At 33.4% G+C, this 9,531-nt stretch overlaps 1 long non-coding RNA gene across 1 annotated transcript; it reads right to left on the reverse strand.

Moving 5' to 3' along the window:
• Positions 1-2,867: 2,867 nt before the first annotated feature.
• On the reverse strand, positions 2,868-7,158 carry LOC129923685 (uncharacterized). The gene is made up of 2 exons (XR_008775688.1): positions 6,502-7,158; positions 2,868-6,442 (listed from the first exon to the last, which is right to left on the reverse strand). It is a non-coding gene; the product is annotated as an uncharacterized LOC129923685 (long non-coding RNA).
• Between the last annotated feature and the right edge of the window lie 2,373 nt (positions 7,159-9,531).

Here is a 9,531-nt window from a genome sequence, read left to right on the forward strand (position 1 = left end):
ATAAACACAGTCCTACCAGTTTAGATCGCTTAGAATAATCAACATAGACCTACCAGTTTAGATCGCTTAGAATGATCAACATAGTCCTACCAGTTTAGAATCGCTTAGAATAATTAACATAGACCTACCAGTTTAGATCGCTTAGAATAATTAACATAGTCCTACCAGTTTAGAATCGCTTAGAATAATTAACATAGTCCTATCAGTTTAGATCGCATAGAATAATTAACATAGTCCTACCAGTTTAGATCGCTTAGAATAATCAACATAGTCCTATCAGTTTAGATCGCTTAGAATAATTAACATAGACCTACCAGTTTAGATCGCTTAGAATAATCAACATAGTCCTACCAGTTTAGAATCGCTTAGAATAATTAACATAGACCTACCAGTTTAGATCGCATAGAATAATTAACATAGTCCTACCAGTTTAGAATCGCTTAGAATAATTAACATAGACCTACCAGTTTAGATCGCTTAGAATAATTAACATAGACCTACCAGTTTAGATCGCTTAGAATAATAAACACAGTCCTACCAGTTTAGATCGCTTAGAATAATCAACATAGTCCTACCAGTTTAGATCGCTTAGAATAATCAACATAGTCCTACCAGTTTAGATCGCTTAGAATAATTAACATAGACCTACCAGTTTAGATCGCATAGAATAATTAACATAGTCCTACCAGTTTAGATCGCTTAGAATAATTAACATAGTCCTACCAGTTTAGATCGCTTAGAATAATTAACATAGTCCTACCAGTTTAGATCGCTTAGAATAATTAACATAGTCCTACCAGTTTAGATCGGTTAGAATAATTAACATAGTCCTACCAGTTTAGATCGCTTAGAATAATTAACATAGTCCTACCAGTTTAGATCGCATAGAATAATTAACATAGTCCTACCAGTTTAGATCGCATAGAATAATTAACATAGTCCTACCAGTTTAGATCGCATAGAATAATTAACATAGTCCTACCAGTTTAGATCGCATAGAATAATTAACATAGTCCTACCAGTTTAGATCGCTTAGAATAATTAACATAGTCCTACCAGTTTAGATCGCTTAGAATAATTAACATAGTCCTACCAGTTTACATCGCTTAGAATAATTAACATAGTCCTACCAGTTTACATCGCTTAGAATAATTAACATAGTCCTACCAGTTTAGATCGCTTAGAATAATTAACATAGTCCTACCAGTTTAGATCGCTTAGAATAATTAACATAGTCCTACCAGTTTAGATCGCATAGAATAATTAACATAGTCCTACCAGTTTAGATCGCTTAGAATAATTAACATAGTCCTACTGTGCAGGGTAATATTTGTTTTTGCTGATGAACTATTACCATGCGTTAAATCTTCGACGTCTTACAGCCCCCATACCAAAATAAAAGAGATAACACAGTTTCTGTACGCCTTATTTGCCCACACTGAACATAATCTCCAGGACGCGGTTAACGAATTTGCGTACGCTGCCGTCTTTTATTGTTTTACTATAAACCTCGGAAAAAAACTGAAGTCATGTTACAGAAGTCGCCCAATAAAATCTACTCAACCCCAAAGATCGCCGTGACTGGGCACCCTCTTAACGTGGTAGATAACTTTATAGATCTGGGTAGATAACTTTATAGATCTGGGTAGATAACTTTATAGATCTGGGAAGATAACTTCATAGATCTGGGAAGCATAGTATGAAATGACGCATTGCTTTCAAGTGAGGTTACTAAGCGACTGCTAGGGTCAGAGGTGCTTTTGGACGCCTCCAAGAAAGAGTGTGTGGCAAAATAAATCGCTCTGCCTGCCTACAAAAATCAGCAGTGGTTCTCTCAACCTTTCTATGTGGATCTGAAACATGGGTACTATACAAAGCGCAGCTAAGACTTCTTGAACGCTTTTACCAAAGATGTTTGCGCTCCTTCATGGATATACGGTGGCAAGTCTGCACTACAAACAGCAATGTTCATGTAAATGCCGATATGAACTTCTTATAGTCCGTCAGTCACGCTGGGCCTGTATAAGAAACACTAAACAAAATTGCATAACTTGATGATTCGTACTAAAGCCATAATGAATATACTAGTTGCAATATTACAAGTCTGAATGTAACCATTTGAGAAGTACACAAAAGCAACACTTTGGATTGGTAGTCAAGTCATTAAATAAGAACAATCTGGTGTAAACTTTGTCACCTGTAAATTATGAGTGAGTCTGGTGTGAATGTACACTTTGGTTTCTTATAGTTATAATGTTTTTTGTTTGGTGTAATGCACAAATTGTAAGACAAATTTCCTTACGGATAATAAAGATTATTATTATTATTATTCCTCCGAGCAAGGCTCGGTCACCTGGTACTTTATTTAATAAATTTAACTTTTTTTTTTCACTCCTTATTTTTCTGTTTCATTGGGGCCACCAAATCTACTTCGCCTAGGGCCTACAATAATCCAAACCCGGCCCTGTATTGCCTTCTGATATAAAAGAATAACTTATAACCAGTGCTTTTTTTTTTGTAAAGAAATAGGTGCCGATACTCAGTGATGGATTGCCTAACTTTTAACTACTAATAAATTAATAATAAACGTTAAAATACAAGAAAAGAAATAATTTCTTCCCCACACTGAAAAAGTTGCCGGTACGCCGTACCGGTGCGTACCGTCACACACAAAAAAAACACTGACTATAACTGTCAATTTAATGAGAGCAGAAGTATAAAATAATAGTATATTATAAATAATGGCGATATCTTCGATTTCGAATGAGTTTGACTTGACTACGCAAGCCCAGTAGTTTATGAGCTTACATAAAATAACATCTTAATCACTAACACGCCTAACAATGAACAAATCGCAAAAAGACATCTTACATGTTTTCAATTTGTTTATTAAATCATAACACCATTTGTTCAACTGAACACACATGAACAAAATATCCAGACCGGAAGATCAACACATGTAACAAATACACTGACCTATATATCATGTAGATCTAGATCTATAAAATTAGTTGTATTGAGAAAAGTTTTGTTTTATCATTGTGTGAGTGTACAATAAATAAGGGAAATAGCTCTGACAAAAAATATCATTTGTAGCGTACAGGCCTAGTACTTTGGAAAATAATAATTGTATAATAATAAAATCACACATCAGAAAACTGGTAGCCCTCTGACTTTGTCACATGTTAAAAAAGAAAAGAGAATGCCATTTTAGTCAAATTTTGTTTACCAAAATAAGTACAAATAAATAAAGAAAAAAAATATAAATATATATATAGACATAAACGACAACTGCAATACTGTCAATTAACTAAAACGTCACATATTGAAACTGCTAAATATTTAGTACACAGGTTAGCAAATGCATCATCTAAGTATTAAGTAATGGGAGGTAATTTACCCATTTCTGTCTTTTAATCAATAGCGAGAAAAAGGCAAAATAAATGTTTGTAAATTACTTCCCCCTAAGTTTTGTTAATTTGGACTCTTGTGGTTTAGATACATACTATGTAGTTTTGGTGAAACCACACAAAAGAAATAGAAAAGAAAGTGCGATCACGATAAATACATTCTTACATTTGTAGATTGAAAATTTCGGTGTAAAAAGATAAAGTATTTCTAGTCTAGGGCTAAAGACTATAAGGGTCCAAGATATGTACCAAAGGCCCATAATCTGTAAGGGCAAACAAAACTATGTAAATCTAAATCCTTTAAAAAATAAAAAAAAAGTAGAACCAATTGAAAACCTTGTCTGGCATACAAAAACAAGAAACAAAATATTTTTAGCAGAATTAAGTCCATAAAAGACAGCCATTTTGTTTGAATAATGCTGCACATAGAATGAAGCCAACATGTGTGCCTACAAAAAACACTGCTTGCCTATGTGTCAATGGGAATAACAAAAAAAAAACAACAAACAATGAATTCATTTTCTAAGTAAATAATAACAAAATAATCAAAACAACAACATTGTGCTACTCCATGTGGACCTTTTGCCCTTAATACAGACCAAATTCACTATTACATTTTCTTTTTAACCTGAACTAAGACTACAAGGCCCACTTTAGAATAGGACTAAAAGGCCCACTTTAGAATAGGACTAAAAGGCCCACTTTAGAATTGGATTAAAAAGGCCCACTTTAGAATAGGACTAAAAGGCCCACTTTAGAATAGGACTAAAAGGCCCACTTTAGAATAGGATTAAAAAGGCCCGCCCTTATTTACTCTGTAATTAGACCAGTGTTTCCCAAACTGTGTTCTGCAGAACACTTAGTGATCCATGAGGCCTGCGTTGGTGTTCCACGAACTACAGGAATAATCAACTAGTAGGCCTACACAGGAATTTATCTCTTAAAAAAATAAGCAAAGTTTTCCGCTCAATACCTGTTTTATTTGTTTTACATGTTTCGGATGTTCCTTCAGAGTTGAAGATAGTTTACTTCCTAGTCCAAACCTCCCGCAGGACAACGGGGGATGGGAGCGGGCAGGATCTGAACCCTCGACCATCGATAAATTCGAACGACAGTCCAGCGCGCAAACCGCACGACCAGGCAGCCATCCATACCTGTACTCAGAATGTACTAAGTGTCCCATTAATGAAAAAAGTTTGGGAAACACTGAACTGGACAATAATAATGAGATAATCTGATTCATCTGCAGACAAAAAAAAAATGTAAAAAATAATTATTGTCTGAAAGTTTATTGTGCGAGTCAAAAAGATTTTTCTCCTCCAGTAATTTTAATCAACACAGATTTTATATAAACATTTTTTTTTTCTGGAAATGCTTTAACTTCCTTCAGCTCTTTGGCCCACTTTGGGCTCACCACCCGACTCATCATCAACAATTCACTGAAAATTTCGACTCAAGATTTATAACAACTTCTTCCAGGAATAAATATTATACACCGCTCAGCTAACAGTGTGACCTGGAAGACAAGCCCAGTCCCAGCAATCTGGTACTGCTTCAGTACATGCTAGCCTATGTAAAAAACTAAGACTTCTTTATTAACTCTTTCTCTCCTAACTGACGATACCATCGTTGATTTGAACTCATTAAATTAAATTAATGTTTGATTTTATAAACTTTACTTTAGTCTTATTTAAAAAGTGCATGCAGTCCCCATTAACTCTATACCAACTAAAACATTTTTCTGATAACAAACAAAAAGGTTTTTAGAGCTTAATTAAAAAAGAGTAGTGAAATACTGCTCAGCAATTATAATCTTTACTTTAGTCTTATTTAAAAAGTGCATGCAGTCCCCTTTAACTCTATCCCAACTAAAACATTTTTCTGATAACAAATGAAAAGGTTTTTAGAGCTTAATTGAAAAAGAGTAGTGAAATACTGGCTCAGCAATAGGAAGAATTCTGTTGAAACGTGGAAAATAATGACGGAGAGAAAGAGTTAACCTTAATTAGAAATTTGTTGTGATTACCATGAAAAGATGTGGCTAATATACTGGCAAAGGAAGAGACTAGCAGTTCTCCTTTGTGTATGAAAAAAGGTTGCTTTAGCACACACACACACGCACGCACGCACGCCAATACCATTAGAATGAAGACATACAATATGACACCAGAGAAAGTTTGCCATTTTTCATCTAAGAAGCACCACTGTGGCCTATAAGAGACAAATTGAAGAGTCTGCATTTGATAGACTTGGTTAAATCTGTTACTGCTAAGACACACTCTACAATAATGCCCTGTTAATGGTCTTCCTTATGCCCACAACAAGGTATGGGACTCAGCTGAAGAACAAAAAAAAAGATGGTGCACACCATGGCTACCACTCATATCATGATAAACAGAATGTCGAATAAATTGACTTCTGTTGAGAACAAAATTAAAACTTGAGTTATACGAACTCTCCCAAACCGATTTATTAAACATTAGGTGTATGTCTTTGTCTATGTCTCAGAAGAAAACCGATTACAGCCTTTTATCTTTTTAAATAAAAACATGTAAATATTACAAAGTCTATCACCTAAAACAATAACAATTAGCAGTAAACATTACATAGCAATTAATAAAATAAATGTAAAGAAAAAAAAAACAATTTTAAAAAGTGATCATTACAGCAACTTTTCAATGTACATTCCAAATGAAAAGCATTCTGTCAAGACAGGTAAGTGATGAGATCTTTAGAATCTGGCCTACAGTTTTACAAGGAAGTCATGTGACAAGAGCAATGCTCCACCCCCATTAACCTCTTCTACAAATCCTTAAATCTGTCTGACCTCTACAATGCCATTTTATTTTTCCAATGTGGATCCTGCTCACCTCACAGCAGTCATGACTTCAAGCATTTGGGAACAACAGTCATAATCAAATACACCCTGAACATGTGGGAATTATTTCTCAAGCCTATGGAAACACCCCTGCTTGCACAAAATACCAGTAAGATTTATAAGTAGAATCTTCAGATCCAAAGCCAAGTAAAACCTTCACATTGAAAAAAAATTGTACAGTAGTAAACAATCTATAATTCTTTGAAGTAAAACCTTCACATTGAAAAAAAATTGTACAGTAGTAAACAATCTATAATTCTTTGTGAAATGAATGTAAAAATGTCTATACAATGATAAGTTTTATAAAGTCAATAATACAGCTTGAGTATCTAGAAAACAATTGACTTAAATATGAAAAGAAAAACAATTGTAAAGTATACGTTTGAAGACTGTAAGGGATAAAACAACAACAACAGCTGTCCAGTATTTCAAAAAAACAGGTTATAGTTAACAATGAATATTAACTATACTCAACTATTTATTTGCTTTTGGTTAATGGAACTAGCCGCTTTTTCTGACTAAATCCCAAAGCACCAATCCCATCTTGTAACACAGGACACGTATGCTAACTTTTTAAACTATCAGAGCCTGATGTGGTCCCATACACCAGAACCGACAGTACAGAAATATATAAAACAAACTAAGCAGTTGTTAAATAATATTGGTGTATTAACATTCTACAAGGGGAGAAGGAATTACTTAGACACAATGTTTTTCTCAAAAGCTGTTATATTTTTCCTTAGTGAAATCTTCATCTCTTTTAACGCCTATTTTTGTATACACCATGTGAGATGCCATTACTTCAGGAAATATTAATTATTCTAATTTGCATAGTAACTCAACATAAAGAAAAGCAACAAAAAAAAACCCCAAAAAAACCCAACCTAAATGAATTTACTGATAAACATATTGATTGAACAAAATGGTTTCAAAATGAAAACTGACTTATCATGATATATGCATGTATGCAGAAATGGTGGGAAGTTAAAACAGTATACTCCAACTGACATAACTGAAGGCTATGCCAATGGCCAATCTTTGAACATGCTTAGATGTATTGATGTTAATTAAAGCAGATTAAATTAATGTTTAGCCTAAATATCAGAAAACAAACAAATAGTTCAAGAAACAATCTAGCCGAGACCAATCCTTATAGAATATCTGAACACTGACCTGCAACTTCACAACCTGCGGGCAGTTTAGACCAATAGCTCGTTGCCACATTGTACAGACCTGCAACGTGGCAATGAGCTATTGGTCTAGACTGCCCACAGGTTTCAAAGTACAGTAATAAGGATTAATATTTTCTTTGAGATAACTGAAAATATATTTAAGTAACTTCAAATATGCCTTCAAAAAATAATACTATAATATGGCTGTGATCAATTAGGTCTACAAGCCAAGATCTAACAGGTCTAACAAGTCTACATCTAACAGGCCAAAGAGGCTAATAATTGATAACAAATAACTTTAATGAAAATAAAAATGCTTTAATTCTGATACAAATACAACCAATGTGAAAGATTTAATGCTATCTTTATCAACCTTTTTTTTTTTATTCTTATACTATTTCTTTCAAGCTAAGAAACTGATATCAATTTGTACTAGGCCCACACATGAAGATAATCGCAAGAGAGTTGTGTTTTATTTCAAGATTTATTTGATAAAGTAATGTTTGAAATTCTGGACAAATTTTACTTCAAGGAATGAAATGGGTTGTTTTTGCTAATGAAACAGAGACTAGAGCTGATCAGTAGCCTGTTGGTTAGAGATTATGCTTATGTACATTATAGATAGTTAATGTTCACTTTGAAAAAAGTCTGCAAGTGAATTTACAAGTATATAATGTTACAGCTATCAATGTGAATAGTCCAGGCTTAAGTTTTCTGAAGGTATAGATTTAAAACTTTTGTTTTTCTTAAAGCATGAGACTTCCTTAAGGAAGCGCATACATGAGATGTAAGTACATTGTAAAAAAAAAAATATTTCTGATAGTCTGGTTTGTTGAAGGGCAGAACAAATAGTCAATGCCATTCCAAATCGTCTTACATTTCTAGATTAACATAATGATGGCTATGTGTAGGACATAATGAATTATAATTAAAGTAAATGAAATGGAACATTAATTATTATCAATTATTTTTGTCCACTTAACAAGCTTTTTTGTCCCCCCCCCCCCCCCGCACCAAGAAAAAAAAACTTTAAGCACAACATTTGAATTGAGTAATGTTCTATCATTCCTAAAAAAAAAAAGCTTTCCTAAAATCATATTATCCTCTTTAAAATCTGCCTATTTCAAAAACAAACTCAATGGCCAGTGTAGCGCAACTAAAAACTTTTCTAAATATCCACAAACTTCAGATAGTGAGAAAGTTTAAGCGTTAGAAAAAAAGAAAGTCCGTGTAGGTAAGAAATTTTGAGCACCAATTGTAAAGCACTAACTGAGTATTTAGTCTTACAACTTTGACTAATATTCTAAGTGCTCCCAAGCAAATCAGCCAGGAAAATTTTCAATCTTTGCATCAAGAGACATCAAGCAAAAAAAATCCGCCAGGGAATTTTCAATCTTTTACATCAAGAGACATCAAGCAAAAAAAGCATTCAGTAAAACAATAAAACACTCAAATATAAACAAGAGACATCAAGCAAAAAAAGCATTCAGTAAAACAATAAAACACTCAAATATAAACGAAGCATCTATTACAAAGCAATTGGAGGCGCTGTGGCTGAGCAGTAAAGTACTTCAATGGCCTCTCTTTGCCTTGTCGGAGTCAATGCGAGTTTGATGCATCGTGAATTATATCGGTACTTTTTTTTGTTTGAAAACCCACTATAATGTGTGGAATAAATTACTTTGGCTACTTTTCAGAGTCAATAATATAAAAATAATGCTGGAAATAAATTATTTGTAATCAAAGTTCAGTACCATTTATCAAGATAATACAAATACCTCGTAAATTTCCTGTTTACTAACACGAATGATAATTCATTACTAAGCCAATATTTTCTGATCATATTACAGCAACTTTAGCAACAAGGCCATTTGTGAACTAGCTCAATAAACTTCACTTTCTTCAAACAATTCAGCAGACAATGAAAAATACTTTGGGCTCTTTAGGTGCAAGTTATAATAAAGCAAACATAACAGTGGCAGCAAACTATTTTTGAAACTTTGACAACTAAAAAAAAACAACAAATTATCAACTGAAAAAAAGAATGTAAGAGAGACAGTAGACATGTTTT

This window comes from Biomphalaria glabrata, chromosome 17 (genome assembly GCF_947242115.1).
Source record: "Biomphalaria glabrata chromosome 17, xgBioGlab47.1, whole genome shotgun sequence".
Classification (NCBI taxonomy): Eukaryota; Metazoa; Mollusca; class Gastropoda; family Planorbidae; genus Biomphalaria; species Biomphalaria glabrata.